Below are 22,668 nucleotides of genomic sequence, written 5' to 3'. Positions count from 1 at the left end.
TTTTCAGGGCTTCAGATATAAAATTTGGATCCGCATCCATCCACAATCAGCAAAAATGGTCTGCAGATGTAAAGGAATATCCGTGGATTTGCAGGGCTTTATTTACAGACTGTGACTGAACAGTTTCCAAATGCCTTCCATCTGATCAAGAAGACTCAAAAAGAGATGGAACTTTGTGTGAATTCTCTCTGTAGCCATAGAATTTGGAAAGATCATTTTATTTTCTTTCTGAAGTCTACACAAGTACCGACCCCAAATAATCTCCTATTATCGTCTCCTCATTTCACTACTGCACAGACAGAAATCAGGAACAAAATGAAGCCTCCTGGAATGATTATTGTAACTCTTTGAACAGACAGTATACTTAGAACAGACAAGTCTAGTGAGAAAAAATAGTTAAAACTGTCCTATAACTCAAAAAGAAAAGGAGTACTTGTGGCACCTTAAAGACTAACCAATTTATTTGAGCATAAGCTTTCGTAAGCTACAGCTCACTTCATCGGATGCATACTGTGGAAAGTGTAGAAGATCTTTTTATATACACAGAAAGCATGAAAAAATACCTCCTCCCACCCCACTCTCCTGCTGGTAATAGCTTATCTAAAGTGATCACTCTCCTTACAATGTGTATGATAATCAAGGTGGGCCATTTCCAGCACAAATCCAGGGTTTAACAAGAACGTCTGAGGAGGAGGGGTGGTAGGAAAAAACAAGGGGAAATAGGTTACCTTGCATAATGACTTAGCCACTCCCAGTCTCTATTCAAGCCTAAGTTAATTGTATCCAATTTGCAAATGAATTCCAATTCAACAGTTTCTTGCTGGAGTCTGAATTTGAAGTTTTTTTGTTGTAATATAGCAACTTTCATGTCTGTAATCATGTGACCAGAGAGATTGAAGTGTTCTCCGACTGGTTTATGAATGTTATAATTCTTGACATCTGATTTGTGTCCATTTATTCTTTTACGTAGAGACTGTCCAGTTTGACCAATGTACATGGCAGAGGGGCATTGCTGGCACATGATGGCATATATCACATTGGTGGATGTGCAGGTGAATGAGCCTCTGATAGTGTGGCTGATGTTATTAGGCCCTGTGATGGTGTCCCCTGAATAGATATGTGGGCACAGTTGGCAACGGGCTTTGTTGCAAGGATAGGTTCCTGGGTTAGTGGTTCTGTTGTGTGGTATGTGGTTGCTGGTGAGTATTTGCTTCAGGCTGGGGGGCTGTCTGTAGGCAAGGATTGGCCTGTCTCCCAAGATTTGTGAGAGTGTTGGGTCATCCTTCAGGACAGGTTGTAGATCCTTAATAATGCATTGGAGGGGTTTTAGTTGGGGGCTGAAGGTGACGGTTAGTGGCGTTCTGTTATTTTCTTTGTTAGGCCTGTCCTGTAGTAGGTGACTTCTGGGAACTCTTCTGGCTCTATCAATCTGTTTCTTCACTTCCACAGGTGGGTATTTAGTTGTAAGAATGCTTGATAGAGATCTTGTAGGTATTTGTCTCTGTCTGAGGGGTTGGAGCAAATGCGGTTGTATCGCAGAGCTTGGCTGTAGACGATGGATCATGTGGTGTGGTCAGGGTGAAAGCTGGAGGTACGTAGGTAGGAATAGCGGTCAGTAGGTTTCCGGTATAGGGTGGTGTTTATGTGACCATGGTTTATTAGCACTCTAGTGTCCAGGAAGTGGATCTCTTGTGTGGACTGGACCAGGCTGAGGTTGATGGTGGGATGGAAATTGTTGAAATCATGGTGGAATTCCTCAAGGGCTTCTTTTCCATTGGTCCAGATGGTGAAGATGTCATCAATATAGCGCAAGTAGAAAAGGGGCGTTAGGGGATGAGAGCTGAAGAAGCGTTGTTCTAAATCAGCCATAAAAATGTTGGCATACTGTGGGGCCATGCGGGTACCCATAGCAGTGCCACTGATCTGAAGGTATACATTGTCCCCAAATGTAAAATAGTTATGGGTAAGGACAAAGTCACAAAGTTCAGCCACCAGGTTAGCCGTGACATTATCGGGGATAGTGTTCTTGACAGCTTGTAGTCCATCTTTGTGTGGAATGTTGGTGTAGAGGGCTTCTACATCCATAGTGTCCAGGATGGTGTTATCAGGAAGATCACCGATGGACTGTAGTTTCCTCAGGAAGTCAGTGGTGTCTCGAAGGTAGCTGGGAGTGTTGGTAGCGTAGGGCCTGAGGAGGGAGTCTACATAGCCAGACAATCCTGCTGTCAGGGTGCCAATGCCTGAGATGATGGGGCGCCCAGGATTTCCAGGTTTATGGATCTTGGGTAGTAGATAGAATATCCCAGGTCAGGGTTCCAGGGGTGTGTCTGTGCGGATAGAGACTGGGAGTGGCTAAGTCATTATGCAAGGTAACCTATTTCCCCTTGTTTTTTCCTACCACCCCTCCTCCTCAGACGTTCTTGTTAAACCCTGGATTTGTGCTGGAAATGGCCCACCTTGATTATCATACACATTGTAAGGAGAGTGATCACTTTAGATAAGCTATTACCAGCAGGAGAGTGGGGTGGGAGGAGGTATTTTTTCATGCTTTCTGTGTATATAAAAAGATCTTCTACACTTTCCACAGTATGCATCCGATGAAGTGAGCTGTAGCTCACGAAAGCTTATGCTCAAATAAATTGGTTAGTCTTTAAGGTGCCACAAGTACTCCTTTTCTTTTTGTGAATACAGACTAACATGGCTGTTCTCTGAAACCTGTCCTGTAACTGGGAGAGAGCAAGCATGCATTCTCCAAAATCAGACTGACCCTCAATGTAATCTAGACTCTACAGCAAGAAAGTAGCACTGAGTTACATGCAGGCTTCATATACACACAATTAATTTTTTGGGACTAAGTTTTCCTTTGATACCATCAACACTTGCAGGAGACAAAAGCACACATGATTTACCAGCTTCCCCTGCCTTCCTCCCTTGAAGGAAGTTTGAGAATATTTGCGATTACAGATATATAACTTTTTTGATAGTTTTGAATATGGTGTCAGATGAGTCATTCATCTGCAACCTCTTGCTTAAAAAGATCAAAAACAACATCTCAAATATGAATGAACCTTCAAATTCTCATTGGTAGGGTTGTCTCCTGCCCGCATTGAATCGGTTTATATCAGCCATTTGTTCCAGTCTTCCTTTCCTGAGAATAGCAGCAAGACTTTATTCTGACTAATGCCTTTAGAGCAGGTGTTCTCAAACTGGGGGTCGGGACCCCTCAGGGAGTCGCGAGCTGGCAGCCTCCACCCCAAACCCTGCTTTGCATCCAGCAGTGTTACATGGTGTTAAATATGTAAAAAAGTGTTCTTAATTTATGGGGGGGGGTGGCGTGTCGCACTCAGAGGCTTGCTATTTGAAAGGGGTCACCAGTACAAAAGTTTGAGAACGACTGCTTTAGCGTGTCAGCCATTCTATAAAGCATGTCCCACCATGTCAGTGAGCTGGGCAATGGGACACTGGTCAGGATCTAGACGGCGGAATAATCGAGTGACTGGGACACAGAACATCTTCAAAATAGTTTTTAGCATATTGCATTGTTTCAGCAGAATTTACATTTTGATAATCAAAATTCAGTGAACCAAATGCCTCCCTGGGGTAACACTGCTGGTTTCCTAGAAAGGACTTAATTGCTCATCTTTAATTTCTCTATGCAAAGTAATCATAAACAATAACAAAATCAGCAACAGATCACTGCTGCCAAACCCAGAGCTGGGAACTTTTGTACAGATTAAAAAGGAGTTTCTCTACTTGAAATTCCTCCAAGATACTGTGCATGCAACTAAGAGACCTTATTGCTATGAAACAAACCATATTTCTGGATGAGTTTATAAGTTACAGCAAAAAAGTCCAAATTCTGCCCTCGGTCCCACTAAAATAAATTCAGTGACAGCTCTAAATTCTGAGGGTGAAATCTGGCTCAGAATCTATCAGTGTTCTCAAACAGCAAGCTACATTTTGATGAAAGGTATTTGAATCTAAATCAGACAGGTTATATAAAAGTTGGATGAATGATACCATATTTTAATATTATATGTGTGTATACATATTAAAATTCACACACATATTTTAGAGAGCATAGGAAAGAGAACAAAGCGTGACTTCTGATAAAATACCATGGTTACTGCTCATGTGGAATTCTGAATCAATTATGTAGACCTGACCAACAGGTATGCAAATAAAAGTAAAACAATCACATTTATAAAAGGATCATCAGATATACTATCTCTTTCTCTCAGTCAACACCTGCCTGCCCATATAAATATACAAATTGCAGTTGCAAATAAAAAAAATACCAATCTCTGTTCCAAACTATCCAATCTCTGTTCCAAACTATCTCAACAACACACTGGTCAGACAAGGCAGGAAAACTGAGCCAATGATACTATACCTGAAACTAACTTCTGGGAGGAAAAAAAGCATCAGTGCAAAACTAAGTGTGTATACACTAGATTGTTAGAACGGTTAATATACTAGCCCACAAAGCATGAACTTTAAGACACAGATTAAAAAGTAATAAATACAGATGTGTCTTAACATAAGGATATCTACTCACCTTAGTGCCTGCATGTTAAGCCACTTCACTCTCTGTCATTTGCTTACATGAGCATCAAGTACATTGGCAAAAGCTTATTAGATCACATGATGAAAAGCTTAACAGAATAGCTGACATAATGCATTCCCAAAAGCAATAAAGGCTCACTGGAACTGACAAGCAGGAGTGAGAGTCTGTTGTAGAGAAGCACGTTAGTAGGGTGATGACAGAGAGGGCTGGGCATAGTGAAAGATTACAGAACCATCATATGGTGGTATGCAGCTCTCACCAGCCTTATCCAGGTAGGGTTTCATTAACAGCACTAGTTGCTGTGGGCATTGCAGCTGCCATGGCAGGAAGCTGCAGATGGAGTGTTGTGGTATACTTTCCTAGCAAAGTACATCACCAACAGTTAAAGAGAGACATTAATGTTGTCACTCATTTTTATATCACTCCCAACGTTACAAAGTCATAGGAGCTCGGAGAAACCAAGAGATTTGTTCAAGACAGCAGCAACTTTTCTGCTGTACTTGGAATTGTATAAAACAACTGTGCAGTAAACAAGAGTCATGGTCCTAGGCACTGAAATGCTAGGATAAAAATTCTCATTTCAAACAGGATGGAAGTTCTCTGTTTCACACAGTATTCTGCAGAAGTCCCACATGTGGAATTCCATTTCCACTGTCATGAATTTTTGTGTAGCTCCCTGGTGTTCACACTTGGTCGGTGAGATCAGGCAATTTAGTAAAAGCAAATCAGTATTCCTATGAATACTGCAAAAGGAACTGGGAGGTAATGCAATGACAGACTTTTGGGTAACTTGGAGGATGAAAATACTTCTGACACTAAGGCAGGCAGAGCAGGAATGAGGAGATAAAAGCTGGTCAGAAATAAGTGTTGCAGTCCCTTCCCCTAGTGGTACAGTGAGAAAGCTGGAATAGACCAGCATAAGTACAAGGAGAGCCAAAGGCCTGGTTACATGACCATTAGGATGCTGCTATAATACAAAGTTGACAATGAATTGGAAGCTGCAGCAGCAAAGTAACCAGGGCTTTGGGCTAACAGCTTGGCATCACATCAGGGACAAAGCTTTATCTGTTTACAAGCTGTTTCTGTTGTCTGGTCACCCACTTCAGCAGGGGATTAAGAAACAGATTTTTGGAAGCTGGTCTCTATTTATAGATTAGTCTCAGAATGCTCACCAAGACAACACCACAGTATAAACAAGCACATGCCTGAGCATGGTATACTTAAGGAAACACAAGCTTGTCAGTTCAGAAGATGGTGTTCTTTATTTTGCTGAAGAACAAAGCATTTATGTGGGGCAGAGAGAGGTCAGCCGTCTCTCTCTCCTTTTGATAGTGGAAAAAGTCCATCTCTTGTTAAAATTTCTTTAAGAAAGCCTGGAAAAAATATGTTCTGTCATGATTGGCCATCATAATATTTAAATAGAGTGACCAGATGTCCCACTTTTAAAGGGACAGTCCTGTTTTTTGGGACCTTTTCTTATATAGACACCTATTACCCTCTACCCCGTCCCGTTTTTTTCATAGCTGCTATCTGGTAACCCTATATTTAAATGAATGGCGTATCCACTACAAGAACTGGCATACGACCTATAAAACAATCTCCCCATCACTTAACATAACGGAATAGAGATTAACACTGAAACTGTGAAAGAGAACCAGAATTTTCCTCACCATTAGAGCTGTGCAAAACTCAGATGTTTTGCTTTTCAGCCACTTGTGTTGGGAGAAGGGAGGGAGAAATTGGAAGAATTAAACTGCATTATTTCATGTTTACCCTGCCTTCATGGCATCCAAAAATACGCTGGGCCAGATCCAACTCTAAGGGGATGGATCTCCAGTTACTTCAAAGGAGTCTCTTCCCAATTACACCAGGGTTGAATTTGGCCTGCTACCCTTTAGTTAACAAAGAGTTCAAAATACATTTATTAGATGCTTTAAATGTAGATCCTAATTATAGGATATTAATAATAAAATGAACAATTATGGTAATGAGTACATAGAAATTATAAATTAGGTATAACTTCACTTAAGTCAATGGCACTGCACTCGTGACATGGCTGAATTTGCCCTATAGAACAAAAAACTCAAAGCACTTTTAAAAAATATTATCCCTTTTTTATGGGACAAGTAATCTGAGGCACACAGCACTTATATGACTTGCCCAACGTTATGGTATGAGTCAGTGGAAGAGACAGGAACTATACTCAAGTCTCCTAAGTAATGATCAAAGTTTTACCACTGTGTGACAAACACTATCTTCTTACACAGTAGTTAAATCTCTGTAAGCATAGTGTTATCAGTCAAATGGCATTTACTATTGAAAAACTGATCAAATCTCAGTCCAATCCTTATTTGAGAAAGGTAATTTGAGAACTAAGCATTCATATCATTTCCAGAAAGGAGTTTTTAACCTATTTATTTTTAAAGAATGTGCTGATATTGAATTGGAGCTGTTCAGGATATAGGCAGAAGAAGTTAAAAGACCTAATGTTTAAAAAAGCTGCAGCCATAACGGTACTTAAGGTCAAACAAATAATCATACTTCGTGAACAAAAACCTAAGTTATCCAGTCTCTGGTGTTGAAACTTACTGCCAGATGTCTTTGAATTGTGGTTTTATCACTGAAGTTCCAAGAGAGGAAAAGCACTTTCAAGTGAAAAACAACTTTTACATTTTTCCTCCCCCATCATCCCCATGTGTAGACACAGCTGTGTTTGACACACAATAAATCCACACACACACAGACACACACATACCCCTCTTTTGCAAAGAAATTCACTTCTCTGGAGATATATTGGGTTTTAAAAGATGTTTTGCCTGCACTGTAAGGAAAAGAGCCCTTAGGGAATGCTCTTAATGGCTTTCAGTGCATTGAAGTCTAACTTTCTTTTAACAGGGCTTTTAACAGAAGCTCCCAAATATGCATTCAGTTTTAACACAGCAATTATTGTATTTTAAATAAAGATTGGCTGGGTATCACAAACTTTTCCTGAAGGGTAATGTGGAGCCACAATAAATAGATTTATAGTCTCTTGGGGTACAATTCTCTTGGATTTGCATGGACTGCCTCTAGATACACATAGGGAGAACAAAATACTGGAGTGAAGATATACTGTGCACATTCAGAACACCAACCACAGCATCAACATTCAGGGCCAGTATCACAGTATCCAGGTCACCTGTTTCCTTCTCTTCTCTGCTGTCCTTTCCCTTTCTCTCTATGATAGTAGCTCTGAGTGCCAGGGTAATGTGTGTAGGATGATTACAGTCATTCCCTTATAACTAACTAGATAACTGATTTTATGCTGTAGCAGTAACTCCACTGTAATCATGATTTTCAATAATTATTGTTCTAATGATGCAACTGTCTTAATGCATTTGTATTAAAAGCATGTGAATACATAATTGTAATCAAAACATTGAATTTTAATTATAAAATCTTGGATCTGTCAGAAAGAAACCAAAGATAAATGCTTATTTTGTAGTTATGATACAAAATACAACAAGTTTCACGAGCTCACTTCTGTATCACAAGAGCAGTTGAACATTTAGGCTCTGCTTTTGTATTGTTTATGCAACACTTGATTTAGTCACACCCCTTCTTAAACACATACCACTATCTGGAAATAATACCTATTATTTCAAGGAAATGAAGCCTCAACTACAGTTATCTGAAATGTTGCACATCATAACTCTTGAAACTATCTGATCCACTCTATTTTCAACAGCAAGATAAAACAAGCACAGGAAAGGAAGAAGGTGGGAGAGTGAGGAGATCTAAGCATTACCCAACACCTGTAGCTAACAGGCACCTGCCTGCTTCCTGCAGCTTATCTGCAATATATGTCCAATGTGGAAATAGATGTCCAGTAAACAGACTGACAAAACATCTTGGAGCAGCTAAAGTGGCAATGGTTTCAAACACACAACTCTTCTCAAAACCATGACTTCTCTGCATTATCCAAAACAGAACAGATGGAACCTAAATATGTATGTCTATTTATTTTGGTCCCACGATAACTTTGCAGTAAAAAGCAGTCTGCTCTTCTTGCCAGGTTACTTTGTCAGTTCTTATTTTGAGATACATATAAAAAACACCACCACCCTGATTCTGACTTTTCTTGTACTAGTTCTATTCCGGTGTGGTTCCTTTATCTTCAATGGAAGTTATACTCCTGATTTACACTGATGTTCTCTGAAGTCCATCAAGATTCAGAGCCAAATCATTCTCTCATCAATCTGTACAAACCTCGTTATTACTCTTATGCTTATACGAGCTTAGCAGTGTTGTTGTCCTTGAAAGGCATGTGATTGGTCATAATTTTGGGATCCTTTGCTTGAGTAACTAGAGTGAGTTAAATCCATTCACTCAACACAATTTGTTCTTTAGCAGCAGGTGACAGGTATTCAGTGTCTTGGATTCACCCATCCCACTCCAGCAGAGACTATGCTGCAGGATGAAAAGACAGACAGAGACGGTTGATGTTTTAACACCATGTCCCTGCCTCTACTATCTCTTCTAAAAGAGAGCAGACTTGTGGGCTCAGTGCCAGCTTCTCCCCGCCAAGGTCGAGGACAATAACAAGCTCTGTGCTCTTACAGCCAAGTCATTCCAAATGGTAGCAGATGGTGTCTTCCCAACAGACCCTGTACTCATTGCGCTGCAGTTGGCAAACTGAAAAGATCACCCTCCCTCCCTGGGTGGTTTCCTTTCCCTCTGGCGTCCAGCACACTGGCTTATGAGTCTCTGTCAGATTTTTCATAATTACCTCTGAAAGAAGCCTTTAAAGAGCAGATTCTGACTCTGGCCTTTTAGCTGCACACAATCGGCGCATGGGCTGAAGTGCAGGCTGCACCCATAAACGTGCAGCCTACAAAGCAGAACATGAAAAGAGAACATCAGCTACTGTGTCTGGCTTGCTTCAACATACTCAGAGTTCCTTTCCTCCTCCCACGGAAAACATCATTCAGCTTTATGTATTATCAGGCACTGGAAAAGCTCCTTGGAGGATTTTTTTAAAAATCATCCCTTAAATTGCTCTTCATCAAACTTGACGGTTTTATTTTAAAGCTGTGTGCCTGATTATTATTATTATTGCAAGAAGATAAAAAAAGTTTTAACAGGAAATATTATGAATAACGTGTATGTAAGGATGTGATGGATCTAAAATACTTCCCCAGCACAGGGGAAAAGCCCTCCAGGTTTTGTGACTACTTAAGTGTCGCAACTTATGCACTCAGCATTCATTTTAATTAACAAAGATTGAAATCTCTGGGCTTAATATCGCAAGTGCTTATGCAACGTGGAGAGAAGATACAAGAATATCCTGACCTGCACACAAATGCCTAGCAGGTGCACAGTCTGTAACTGCCCCATGCAGTGAATAGCATCCCATGCTCAGCACCAGAATCACCTCTTGTATGGTGCACTTAAAAGGCTGGTATTGAGAGATTAAATGTTGTGTCTACATGGAGACACTCAGGAAAGTCAGTCTGAATTAACGTTCAAGTGGATTAGTTAAGCCACATTAAACCCTTATATCGATACTCTTATCCAGAAATAAAGTGTCCTTAACATGGTTTAACTTAATTCACTGAAGGACACTAATTCTGGATAAGAGTGTTCACACAGGGGGTTAATGCAGTTTAACTAATCCACCTTGTTTCAGACTATTTGTTAATTCAGAATAACTTTCCTGAGTGTCCCTATGTAGACAAACCAAAGAGAGATTGGTGCCTGGTGCTTAGGCCCTCACCAGGACTATGGAAATGATGTGCTCAGCACCTGCTGACTTGGCAAACTGGTACTCCTGCTCGAAGGAACACAGATACTAGCAGATTTCCTCTTCTTAGGGGTGCAGCAAAGTAGCTCTGCAGGGTACCAGACGGCACAGCTGATCTGGCTTTCACCATGATGAACAACAAATAGTTACGGCTAAGATTATGTCACCGAGGTCATGGAAGCCACAGAATCCGTAATTCCAGAGACCTCTGAAATGTTTTGCTTCAGTCCCAAAGCAGCAGGGCTGCAGTTCTCAGCTGCTGCAGGCAACAGTGGGACCCCCCACAGGCTCCTAGTTGCCGTGGGGGACCCCGCAGAGCTCCCAGCCTCCACAGGCAAGCATGGGGGACCCCAGCACTCTCAGCAAGATTGAAAGGGGGGAAAAGGCTGACAATACTTAAAATAAGGACTGACATTCCTCTGCTACTGGGGCTGTTAGGGAGAGACCTGAGGATGAAAGACCAACTGCAGCACAGCTGGGTGGAGGCCAGAGAACTTTGGTGCCTCCTACCGTGCCCTAAGCAGCCAGCTATCAGGCCTATGCATAAGGTCACCGCTAATAAGGCACAACAGTGCCCATACAGTGACAAAATAGACTACAAACTAAACACAGTCGTTAAAAGTCAGTGAGGAAATTTGAAGCAAACTTCTATTCCCACACCACTCATACACTAATGACCACCCAAAGGTAACAAACTTTATCATCAAAGGTAAGCCCTTTGGTTCACAAACACTGGGTATATAATCTATTGGTCCAAAATAACCTAGTGGGTGTTGCCATCTTGAGTATCCTTATTCCTGAATCCAGAACATGACACATGCTAATTAGCACACTAATACCTGTGTATTACCATTCCCTGAAGCACAGCACAAACTTCCTGGAGTGCTACAAGGAAGAGCAGAGGATGGAACTTATGAGTTCTGGGTTCTATTCCCAGTTCTGCCACTGACCTACCATGTGATCTCAGGCAACCCATTTAGCCTCACTTTCCTCCTCCGTAAAATGGGATACCACTATTTACTCAATACGGCAGGTATTAGGCTTTTAATTAATTGTCATTTATTAAACACCGAGGTTCTTGATTGAATGTTATAAACTATTATAAACTATTATAAATCAAAGCATGTTATTTTGAAGGACAGACAGACATCAGTCCATTTTGGGAGTCTCAGTGGGTAACTAGGGTATTTAGATAGTTTGGGACATCTGTAGAAACCTTAACCTACAGCACTATTTTTTTGCTTAATATAATAAAATTTGATGAAACCTTGGTTAATTCATTTAGCAGCTGGAATCCGAAAGACTTAGACATGCAAATATAGAACTAGCAGACATCTTTTAATAGGCATAAAAACTGTACACGCTGATTTGAATTAATCAGCCCGAAGTTCTGCAAAAAGATATAGTTAGTGTATTAATAAATCACCATTATTGTTAGTAATTCGGCTTTTAAGAAAATATATTCACCAAAATCCCCAAATGGTCTCCACCTCTGGTTCTCCCACTGCCTTCTATTTCATTTGAATCTTTTTCGGAATATAAACTCTGTAGTGAAGGGATTATGTATATTGTGCAGTATACGGTGCCAAGCATATTGCTGGCATGCAACAATACATAGTCATAATCATAAACAGACTATCCAGCAGGAAAGTGCATCTGTTTATAACTTCATGGGTGTTCATGATCCTCACCACAAGAGGGCCAGGGCTTAAGCTGAAAACAAAGATAGGAGGCTAGTAAACAAATTATTGCACCCCATACTTAACAGAGCATAATATACAGGTCACGGGATGTATGGGTTTTTTTGAGGTGCCGAAGAGGAGATGCTCTTTCTTTACAAGTGATTCAGCTCCTGATGGATGTACATCATACTGAACCAGCTCCCCTCTGGCTCCAGCACACATGTGATGCACATATCACAAGCTGGGCTTCCTCTTCTGGAGTTTCTTAAAACTTAAAGCTGGCAATGACAAAAGAGAACCTGTCACACTCATTAGCTCCAAGTTATGATGAAAAGGTTGCCACAGCAGCAAGGTCAGTACTTCATTCCAAACGTCATCTGCAGATCATAGAGACTACAACAGTATGGGCATTAGCAACACAGAATTAGATAGATTATAGCTATCAATTGTCCCTTCTTACCAACAGTTAGGCCGGGTCTATACTACAAACTTGCCAGCATAGCTATGTCACTCAGAGGGTAAGGTATGATCCTCGACCAACACAGCTGTTCTGGCAAAAGCCCTATTATAGAAAGGTATACTAACAAAAAACAAACAAAAACCACAGCTGTTGTTACTAGTGTATTACCATAGACCAGGACCCCGTTGTCCTAAGCACTGTTCTAACACAGAACAAAATGATGTATTTTGCTCTGGAGAGGGCGGGGTGGGGCTGGAACAAGCTATACTACCATGCAGAAGAGTCGACTTACAGCTGACGCACTCCCTCGTGGCTGGGCATGGCATAGCAGCTCTTTCCCAGTTAGCACTCCCCGGCAATGTTTGCTCCAGTCCCACAGTGGTCGGCCTCTTTTTGTGACTTGGGCTTCCAGACAGGTCATGTTTAATTCCACCTCTGCTGGGGCAAAAGAAAGTCCAACAAAAAACTCCCAAGGGTACAAACCCTCCATCCGAGCTGCTACCCTCAATTTTGGGTCCAGTGGTTTGTCTACCCTTTTTTCAGGGCTTCCAGGAGCCCATATCCCCTTTTCAGGGGCTTCACTCCACCTTACCATTGACTAGTAGGGGAACTCAGGCCTCCCCTCTATGCTAGGTTCCAGTCCAGTGCCCCCCATGACAAGCAGCCAAGTTCACTCCACCAGACTCCTTGCTGCCACTTCCCTGGACTTCCTCCTACCAAGCCTTTCTCCAGGCTCTCTCCTTACCCTGACAGAGCCCTCCTGTGCCTTACAGGTCTCTTCACTCCTACTATTGGGAAACTAACTGCAGAGTTCCTCCTTCTCTCCCGGCAAACTTCTCTCCACTCCAAACTTTTTGTTTAGAGCACCACCCAGCCAGTCCCTAGCTGGGTTTCATCACACATTCATTAATTAGGCCTGGCCTACCTTCCAGTGCAACCAGGTGGGCTAACTGAGCTCTCTGATTGCTGTTAACTCTGCACAAGACAAAACACAGTGTTGCCAGTACAAGCTGTGTCCACGCTAGGAGTGCTTTACTGGTATTGTTATACTGCCAAGGTGCTTCTAGTGTAAACTTGTTTGGTTTATGTGCTACCCCTAGCTCCATGATGTGACTCTAGCAAAATTCCTGCCTGGGCTTTTAAAGGTGCAGCTGTCGTTCTCCTCAGAAGTCTTGTACAGCATCCAGCCATCAGATACTACAGCAAGAGTGCCATAGAAAAGCCTATGCAGAAGGGGCTGAACATATAAATGAGTAGTGATAGTATTTACTTCTCCATTTAAAAAAAAAGACCTGATTGTGAATATGACAGGAATATTCAAATGTAGGGGGGGAAACAGAAATAGTAGTAATCTGCTTCTAAAATAATTGGCAGAGAATTATAAAATGAACATTTTGATCTTAGCTGTAGTAACTGGGTGAGTAGCAGCAAAAGGTGTTAAAGAAGATACAGTTATAGGAAACTTTAAAGTAACTGTGCAGTACTCTATCCTGTGCAATGTTCTGTCATTTGGAAAAGCTGACCAAGAAGTACAGAAGAATTATTTCAAAAGAAAGTACAAGAAGGCTACAAACATTCAGAGGTTTTTGGTTTATTTTTCACATCTATTTAAATTAGATTCGTAGGTGGGGAATAGTGCTTATTAAGCAAGTTCTTATTTTTCTAATTTATACATAACACATGTATTTTATATTTATAAGGCCCCCCCTCCACACACATGGAATACAAATAGGGTGTGGTTTTATTTATGTGAATGTGGGCACATTATTAGCATGATTTCATAAAAGTTAGGCATGTGATCCAAGACAAGAGATGATATAATTGTGTTACCATACTATTCTATAGTCTGAATATGCCATGTGTGTCACAGAAAAAAATTTTTTGGCAATGTTTTAGATTTTTAAGTTATTGAACCTATTTTTGCATCCTCTCCCTGTAAAGGCAAATGACTTAGCTACCATCAGGGCTCAGCAGCAACTGATATCCCCTACAAATGACCTAAAATAGCGTGCCTAGTTTTAAAAATACAATATTTTAGAAACCTGATCTCTCAGGCCCTCTGTGATAGAAGAGAGTGCAAAGGTTCATCAGAGAACTGGACTCTCTCAGGACTTTTAAGATCCAGTATCTAACTATGCAGGTTAATAGACTTTAGGGTTGTGGCCATTGTATATATAAACACAACTCTACTAGGCCATGACTTTATTTTGTCAATCCTGGCACTCAGGCATGTGTGATATTGTGAGGGGGAAATTCCACTCTTGGGACAGTAGAAGGAAATATTTCTGGGGCATTTTTAAATCACATGGCTCTGATTTATCACATGGCAATCACCTCCACAAATATTCCTAATAGGTAATCTATTGATGCATAGATGCTTCTGAAATACCGCTCCCACAATATTTAATTTAACAGAGCACCATCTATCCAAGAAATGCAACGGACTTTACAACAGTATTAGCATACCAATTTTTATAGAGGAGAAAACTGAAGCACAGAGAACATAAGTGACTTGTACAAGGTCACACAAAGAATCACTGCTAATGCTGGGAAGAAAAGCAGGTTTCCTGAAAGCAAAGCCCTTCCCTAAGTCCTGAACAGCACATAGCTGCAATAAACACAACAAAATGGCTAAACCTGAGGCTCAGAGTACTGATCTGCAGGGATCAGCATCTGGAAATATCACAGACTTTGGTACAAGGGTAACACTGTGTGAACCAGAATTGTAATTACATTGTTTTATTTTTTTAAAGAAATATTTATTTTCACTTGAACACTGGAGGAGGCAAGCTTAGTATGGGAATCGCAAATATTTACATGTCATAATGACTTCTCATCAAGCTGGAAGAGAGTTTATTCACACTGAGACCTCGGCTTTAACCTTGTGAGAAAACAAGCAGCAGAGTCTGCACTAGGTTCATTTTCTTGGCTCACTGACCCTACAGTTCTCTGGGAGCTCTGATCTCATTTTAAAAAGTGGCACTTTTGATTTGTTACACCATTTCCTTGGAAGAATTAAACTTACTCTGTGTGTGTGTGGTGTGTGTGTGTGTGTGTGTGAACACATTTGTGCACGTAAAACAATAAAAATAAAGAGGTGCTCCATCTCCCAAATAAATAAGACATATTCACTCTGGTAATAAGTTGAACAGCAATGATTAGGAGAGTTGCAGTACAAGAATAGTAGTTGGGGCTTTGATACAAAATAACATGTGTTTGCACTGAGATATCTGTACGCAATAAAACTGATATCCAGTTAATTAAACAGCCTCCTTGCTAAGTGCACTAGATATCACAGGCGCAATTAGTTCACTTGGTAGTATCACCAATGCCCTTGAGGTTTTGTGCTCCTGACGACTAATGAAGAGGCACTGCTGGTTGTCAGCATGTACAGGGGGAGGCATTCATCTTTTTGGCAGCAGCAATTAAATCCATCAGGGTCTCCTGCTTCATATCAGGCTGAGATCAGAATCAGTGTAGGGAAATGAGTTAAAACAGCAAGCCATTTTAACACTTAGTCATCAGGTTTCATGGCATGTGGGCAAAGGAGTCGGTAATATGTTAAACATGCTTCAGCATCTGCAGTTATCCCAGAGTGAGGAGAACAGAATATTTGTAGGATGGTAAATGTGATGAAAGTACAGACATGCATTTTTGCGCATTATATAAAGGGTTTTCTTTTCAGCAGAGCTCTGTGTTTGTACAGAAGTGATATTTCCTGCCTAAGACAAGAGAAGCCAGTTTGCTTATCGAGCCATGTTCCCAACACTCCAGTAACATTTTGGGTAAGCTACCAACAGACCAGTAGCATGTATGGATATCATTGAATCTGACATGGCAATTACTCATGAGAAGATTTAGCCAGGGAAATCCAGTCTCTGATTTCTCAGAAGAAGGGGAGCCTCATTGAAAGGAAACAGCTTTTGTTCCAAACGTCGGAGTTCAGAAACCCTCTCAAAATATCCCCTCTTGGATAAGTCATGCTGAGTTGCAGCAAGCACATTCCAATGTCTCACATATCCTGACATCAACAGTCCCAGTTTGTGTGTCTCATTTTAGAATCAAACTCTAAGTTCCACCCCATCCTGCTGCTACATGATCTTTGGTATTGCAAATTAATGAGGCCAGAAGAGAAGAATTAATTAAATGGAGATTACAGAAAATTTTGATGACTAAAGAAATGAATCTTGCACCTATGTATGTTCTTCAGCTTAACTTTCTTGTATTTTGGGCTTCTTTCCCCAAACGCTGAGCTCCATCAATGTAACTTAATAAATAAATTAAAAATCACAATACTATGAATGGCTATTGCACACGTTCCATCTGAAGAACTCCACTTTTTCATCACACATTAATGAATAAAGCCATTCTGCTCTCCTGTAAAGGTAAGTACTATTGTCCCCATTTTACAGATTGACAAACTGTTGAAGCACAGACCAGTTAAATAATTTTATGTTAGTTGTCAGAGACCTGAAGGCCACTGAGTGATGCAAAGTGATTCCTTTATTCAGCAATAAACATTTTCTATAATATCTATAATTTCTATAATATCAGTTTCCTGGCTTTTCTCTCCCGATGGGGATAAAACATTCTCAGATTTGTACAACTAAATTATTTAGTGTTTTGAGAACTTAGGGTTAAAAAAAAAAGCCATAATAGAAGGTACAAATCTTATTCTATTCGCCGTGTACTGTATCAGGTGCTTGAAAACCCATGGCCAAATTTAGTGAGGACTTCAAAGTAAGCTAAACACTGTGTGTGCCAAGGGGAAAGAGGAGCAGTTTCTGTGTTACTATTTAATACCTTTGCTTCACATGTAGCAGGAGACAAGCAGTTGCTGTTTCAAAACTCATTTATAGATTCATTTACAGAAGTGATATTCTACTAAGTACAGATAGCAAAAGAGTGAGTGTGGAATGTACAGAGATATTAAAACTCACCTCAAGCCATTAAGCAGATGGAAGATGGACCCAAGAAACCTAAAACTGACTTAAAAATAGAATGATTTTCCACGAAAAAGAGATTTTTAAAAACAAGACAAATATAGTTGTTTAAAAAAAAACAGAATTGCTAAAAGGAGTGGAAGTAGAAAACATCAGTGGGAATAAGCCAGTTTAATATCAACTGTTTTAATACAAAGGAGATTAGGAAGAAAGGCAGTACACTACCTGAAATCCCATCTGGCGTTCTCCACCTGAACAAGGAATCTTTAAAAACCTTCACCAACCAGATGGTGTGCAATTAAAAAAAATAAATAAAAGAAAGAGACAAAGTCTAGAGGCACCTCCATCTATCCTGACTAATGGAAAAAAATCATTTTGATAGATTTCAGAGTTCCAAGAATTAATCTTTCACACAATGGTGGAGATTTAATACCAGACTATGGGCTCTGGGGAACTGGTCCATGTACAAAACCTGTACAAGTTTATAAAGTAAATTTAGCAATCTGATGGAGAGTTATTTCACACTGTACTGAGAAAACCCAGCAGAATAGCCTCTTGCAGCAGCAAGGAGAGATTCAGACATGCCTATAGGAGCAGCTGTCCAATCCTTGGAAAAATAATATAACACTACTTAGCATTTTTATAGCACCTTCCATATTAGTGTTTCAGAGTGCTTCCCAAACATTAATTGAATAAAATATTACTACATCCTTGTAAATTCTAATCTCCCATTTTACAGATAGGAAACATGAGGCACTGAACAGTTAAGTGACTTGCCCAAGGTCACAGTAAATCATCATCAGACCAAGATTAAAACACAGGTCTTTAGACCCCTGGTCTTGAATCACTAGACAAGGTTTCCCAGATCATTCTATCGAAGTAGCACTGTACACTGTAGCAATACTATTGTAAGCTGTGGTATTAAGGGGCAGTACTGCACTATTTTAAATTCTGAAGCACATCTTACATTTTGGTTTACATCTAATGAACCACAAAGGGAACTAATGTCTGTGTGGGATGATAAACACCATCACCAGACTAAAAATGTTCCCTCAATATGTGCATGGATAGGAGCAGTTCCCTGAAAATGCTCATCCAAACTATAACAGGGATTTGTGTGTTTTTCTTCCACAGTGTGTTTTCTCCCAGAGTGCAGCCCTTAAGGTCTGACAGACGGCTCTTTAACATACAGAAGTGAACAATCCTTTAGGTAATCATCATTCATGCCTCCTACCATCTCCAGTTTTCACTGTGTGTTAAGAGCCCTGTGTTTACTGATGGATAGCAAAGCAGTCATGGCGCCTTGGGGGCCTGAGATTAGCAGAAACCTATGTGCAGGAACATGAACCTGTAGCACTGGAAGTAGAAATTAAGTAATTGTCTGTTCTCAAATATCTCAATTTCATACAAAACAAAATAAAGAAAATGCTGGCCAGTGGCGGCTCATGATTCCCCAGACCTCCAAGGAAACAAAACATGTAGGGAAGAATGTTATTCATGAACGGCACACAATTATGATGGAAAAAACTTCCACAGGTGATGCACTTGAGTCTGAATCTCACAACTTTTACAGAGTGCTGCAAGACACATCTGTGTCAATCAGCATTTCCCAGATATGCCGTACCAAAAGACTCCTCATGTCAACCGTCAGTCACTTATTATTGTGAGGAACTGGCTTAAAAGGATAAGGGAAGAGAAATCTACCTTTCAGAGGTAATTTTGATGCACTGATAATGTTGTGAAGTTCTCAGATACCTAAGGCGTTGTCTGTACTAGAATCACTTTCCTAAAATTTCCTATTGTTGCTATCATAATAATGGCAGTGGCCCTAATGGAATGAATGTGTAACCCACACACCTCCTGGGTGTGATGTTCTGTCCCATCTAGTGGCACCGAGACCACTTAAAGAGAGAGATAAAATGAGTCTCCTCTACAGCCTTAGCTAACAAGCAGTTGGCTTTTAGCTCACGCGGTAGAGCATCATGCTTTAAGCTCCAGAGGCCGCAGGTTCGATCCCACCTGCCAATGACTGGGGTCTGTCAGTGTAACAAATGCACCACTGGGCACAGCTTTTTAACAGCCATGTAGCCCAAACCTGCTCAGAGTGGGGTTTTTAAAATGCCAACAGCTGCTCTACACCGCTTCTGTTGTGGCTATCACTAGGAGGAGTTACACCATGGTAGCAGTGCTGAGGAAATTTTAGGGAACGAATATAGTTCAGTCATGAGTTTAAGGCAGGTTGTGAAACTTAATGTTTGAAAAATGCTTTCAGGCCCTTGAATGAAAGGTGCTGTAGAAGTGCAAGGTAGTTAGTAGTAATATTACTAAAAGGGGTTGCAGTTTCAGACAGTCCTTATTTTGCTCATCCTTCGCTTCACTTTCATTCAAACGATTTTAACATCACAGTTGCTTGTATATCAGCAAGCTACAAAATTAAGCATACTGGATTATGGTGTGATGCTATCATTAAGTGATTCCTGAAGGAGAAACAAGTTGATTATAAAGGTGAAAAATATATACATTTCAGTTTAAACACAGTTTTAATAAAATATTAAGACCTAAGCTTTGAACAAGTAATGTTAAGGGTGTTAATTTGTCCAATGGAATTTCCCATGCATTTGGTCCTGCACTCAGGACCACATCATATAGTCCTCTTCATATATTTTCTCAGACAAAGTTCCCACTGACTTCAGTAGGACATCTACCTGGGTAAGGACAGAGTAAAAACTGTATGGAGACCTAAGGAGTTAGTCTATTATTTACATTTACAGTACTGACTTGTACCTTAAAGGTCCCAGGGGATGAGGGACTCATAAAGGAGCTATACAACTCACATTTTTAAGAATATAGTTCTTTAAACAAGTTCTCCTTCAGCTGTGCCTCCTCAGGAAACATGCATGTAATATCATACCTACTCCATAGGGACACAAGTAACACATGACTGGAATGCCTTCTCACAGTGAAATACTAGAAAAGTGGTGAGCTGGCTTCCCAACACTTAGGCCAAACTGTGTAATCATTTACTGCTGCCATAAAGCAGGACCACCGGTTGCAAGCTGAGGTTAACATAAATAACGGGGGACAGCAAGGGAAGAACAGTAGGCATTTCAAGTGATGGATGCAAGACCATGATTCAGTGAATGATGAGGGAAGCACCATTCCTCCAAGATTATTTCCTTATCCTAGCCAGCGTCAGCTCTTTTATGTGAGAGGCAGTGTGTCCTAGTGGGTAGAGCACTGGACTGGGACTCAAGACCTCAGTTCTATTTCCGGCTGTGCTACCAGCTTGCTGTGTGACTCTGGGCAAGGTACCTTCATCTCTCAGTTTTCCCATCGGTAATATGAGGCTAACGATACCTCCTTTGTACAGCGCTTTGAAATCTACTGATGACGGAAGAGCTGAATGTTTTATTATTTAAAAAAAACTTTAGTGCTAACAAGGTACATAATGAAAATGAACAAACCCAATTATGTGACTTTCATCTGACTTTCCTGACTCCTTGGTCTGTATTATGTCTAATTTAAGGTCTGATCCTACAAACACTTATTACCAAGCAAAAACCTACTTGAGGCAGTAGGCACTAAGCACTTTTTGTGACAAAAACTTTTATTCTTATATCTTTACAAAGTGAGATGTTCACACCTATGGTTGTATATATAACAGTAAATCAAAATAAATGCCTTAAAGTAGATGTTCAAAGTACTGCAATTCAAAACACAAAACCTTACATAAATCACTACAACAGATCTGGTGTCTTGTATTTTTTATTAGTCTAGGTATTTCAGTTCTATCAAAGAACTTACATTTTAATTTAATGCCTATTTGGGAACCATAACTGACAGCAAAACCCTGAAGAAGAGCTCTGTGTAACCTTGAATACTCGTCTCTCCCACCACCAGATGGTGGTCCAATAAAAGATATTACCTCATGCACCTGGTCTCTCTAATATCTTGGAACCGACACAGCTACACCACCACTGCATACAGCAGTACCCAATGTTATCCAGAGGGTGAAAGGGATTGCAAAAAGGCTCAGAACTCTTCTGTGATACTGGGGTCCAACTGACTCCTGAGTAGAACGGATCAGCACTTAAGTGGTGCATGGACCTTGTGCTAGTCAGAGGACAATTTCATACTTTGGGTTTAAAAACATGCCAACACATGAAGTATGAACAGAATGTTTTAAAATGCAAATGGAATGAATATATTTTTAATTACAGCATCGGGCACAAGACTTTCTCCACAAATGCATTTCATTCATTCTGCTTCAGACATCATCATGTTCTGAGAATTATAATTTCATATGATGACCCAACCCCCACTCACATTCCCAAAATTGTTTGCATGTATTACCAACACACACACAAGCTTTAGTTCTGCCCACAAATCTGATGGACAAAAAGAAGATTGTCACTGCTATCTTGGTATTATAAATAAAATTACCTGAATTTGCAATGCACATGCAAAGGAAATAACATCAAGCTAAGACTGCAAATTTCAGTGTTGTATCATGTAACACAATGTTCAGTAAAATAAAATAAAAAAATCAGTCTATCCAACTAGATATTTTTCTATGAAGCTATTTTCATGTATGGAAGTTATTGGGAGGAAAACACAGGCTTGACTACAATATATTTTTCCTTTGTTATACCCCATGAGTTCTATTCTTTTTCCAGCCTGCTGCAACATTGGCTTTATAATGAGTCACTAAGAGGATAGAGCCAACAAATAGCTCAGTTTCAGAACACTGGAGACTGAGAATTGTCAGTGAATACTCTCTCTAAGCAGTGGTTGTGACTGAACAGCAGTAATAACGTTAACTCTGTTTGCTTATTGCCCCTCAGATGATATTTCTAAAAACCCTACAATCTTTCCAGATTGTGTGCTTCACTTTCAAAGTTACCTACTATTCCTTTTGATCCTGATTTTAATTTGGGCTCTAAAAGACCAAAACCCTGGTACAAAGTGTGTGTGTGTTCAACTTCCAGAAGGCAATATTTTAGGAATTGCATCAGAAATAGTGCTGAAGTGTGGAGTAACTGCATGTTTATTGAAAGAAAAGAGCACTACACTAATGCTACTCAGACACTATCAAATTATAGTGGTCATCACTGAAGTCCATAATAATCAACAGTAATCATACCATGGTATCTGAAGCACCACAGTATTTCCCCATACTTTGAACAGGAAATAACCGCGGCAACTATGTGGAGTCTATTGGCCAATTTCAACTT

General features: G+C 40.3%; 1 protein-coding gene across 5 annotated transcripts in view; it reads right to left on the bottom strand.

Annotated features, from left to right (window-relative positions):
• ARHGAP24 (Rho GTPase activating protein 24) overlaps positions 1 to 22,668 on the bottom strand; it is a 336,201-nt gene that overhangs the window by 188,316 nt on the left and 125,217 nt on the right. The window contains exon 1 of one of the 5 annotated variants that reach the window (XM_073340573.2): positions 4,559 to 4,709. The exons of the other annotated variants lie outside the window; for them this stretch is intronic. The gene's annotated coding sequence lies outside the window, so the exon portion shown is untranslated. Of the gene's footprint in view, positions 1 to 4,558; positions 4,710 to 22,668 lie in introns of those variants that run through there. 5 annotated transcript variants of the gene reach the window in all.

This window comes from Lepidochelys kempii, chromosome 4 (genome assembly GCF_965140285.1).
Source record: "Lepidochelys kempii isolate rLepKem1 chromosome 4, rLepKem1.hap1, whole genome shotgun sequence".
Classification (NCBI taxonomy): domain Eukaryota; kingdom Metazoa; phylum Chordata; order Testudines; family Cheloniidae; genus Lepidochelys; species Lepidochelys kempii.
This window is presented reverse-complemented; position numbering and strand designations above follow the sequence as displayed.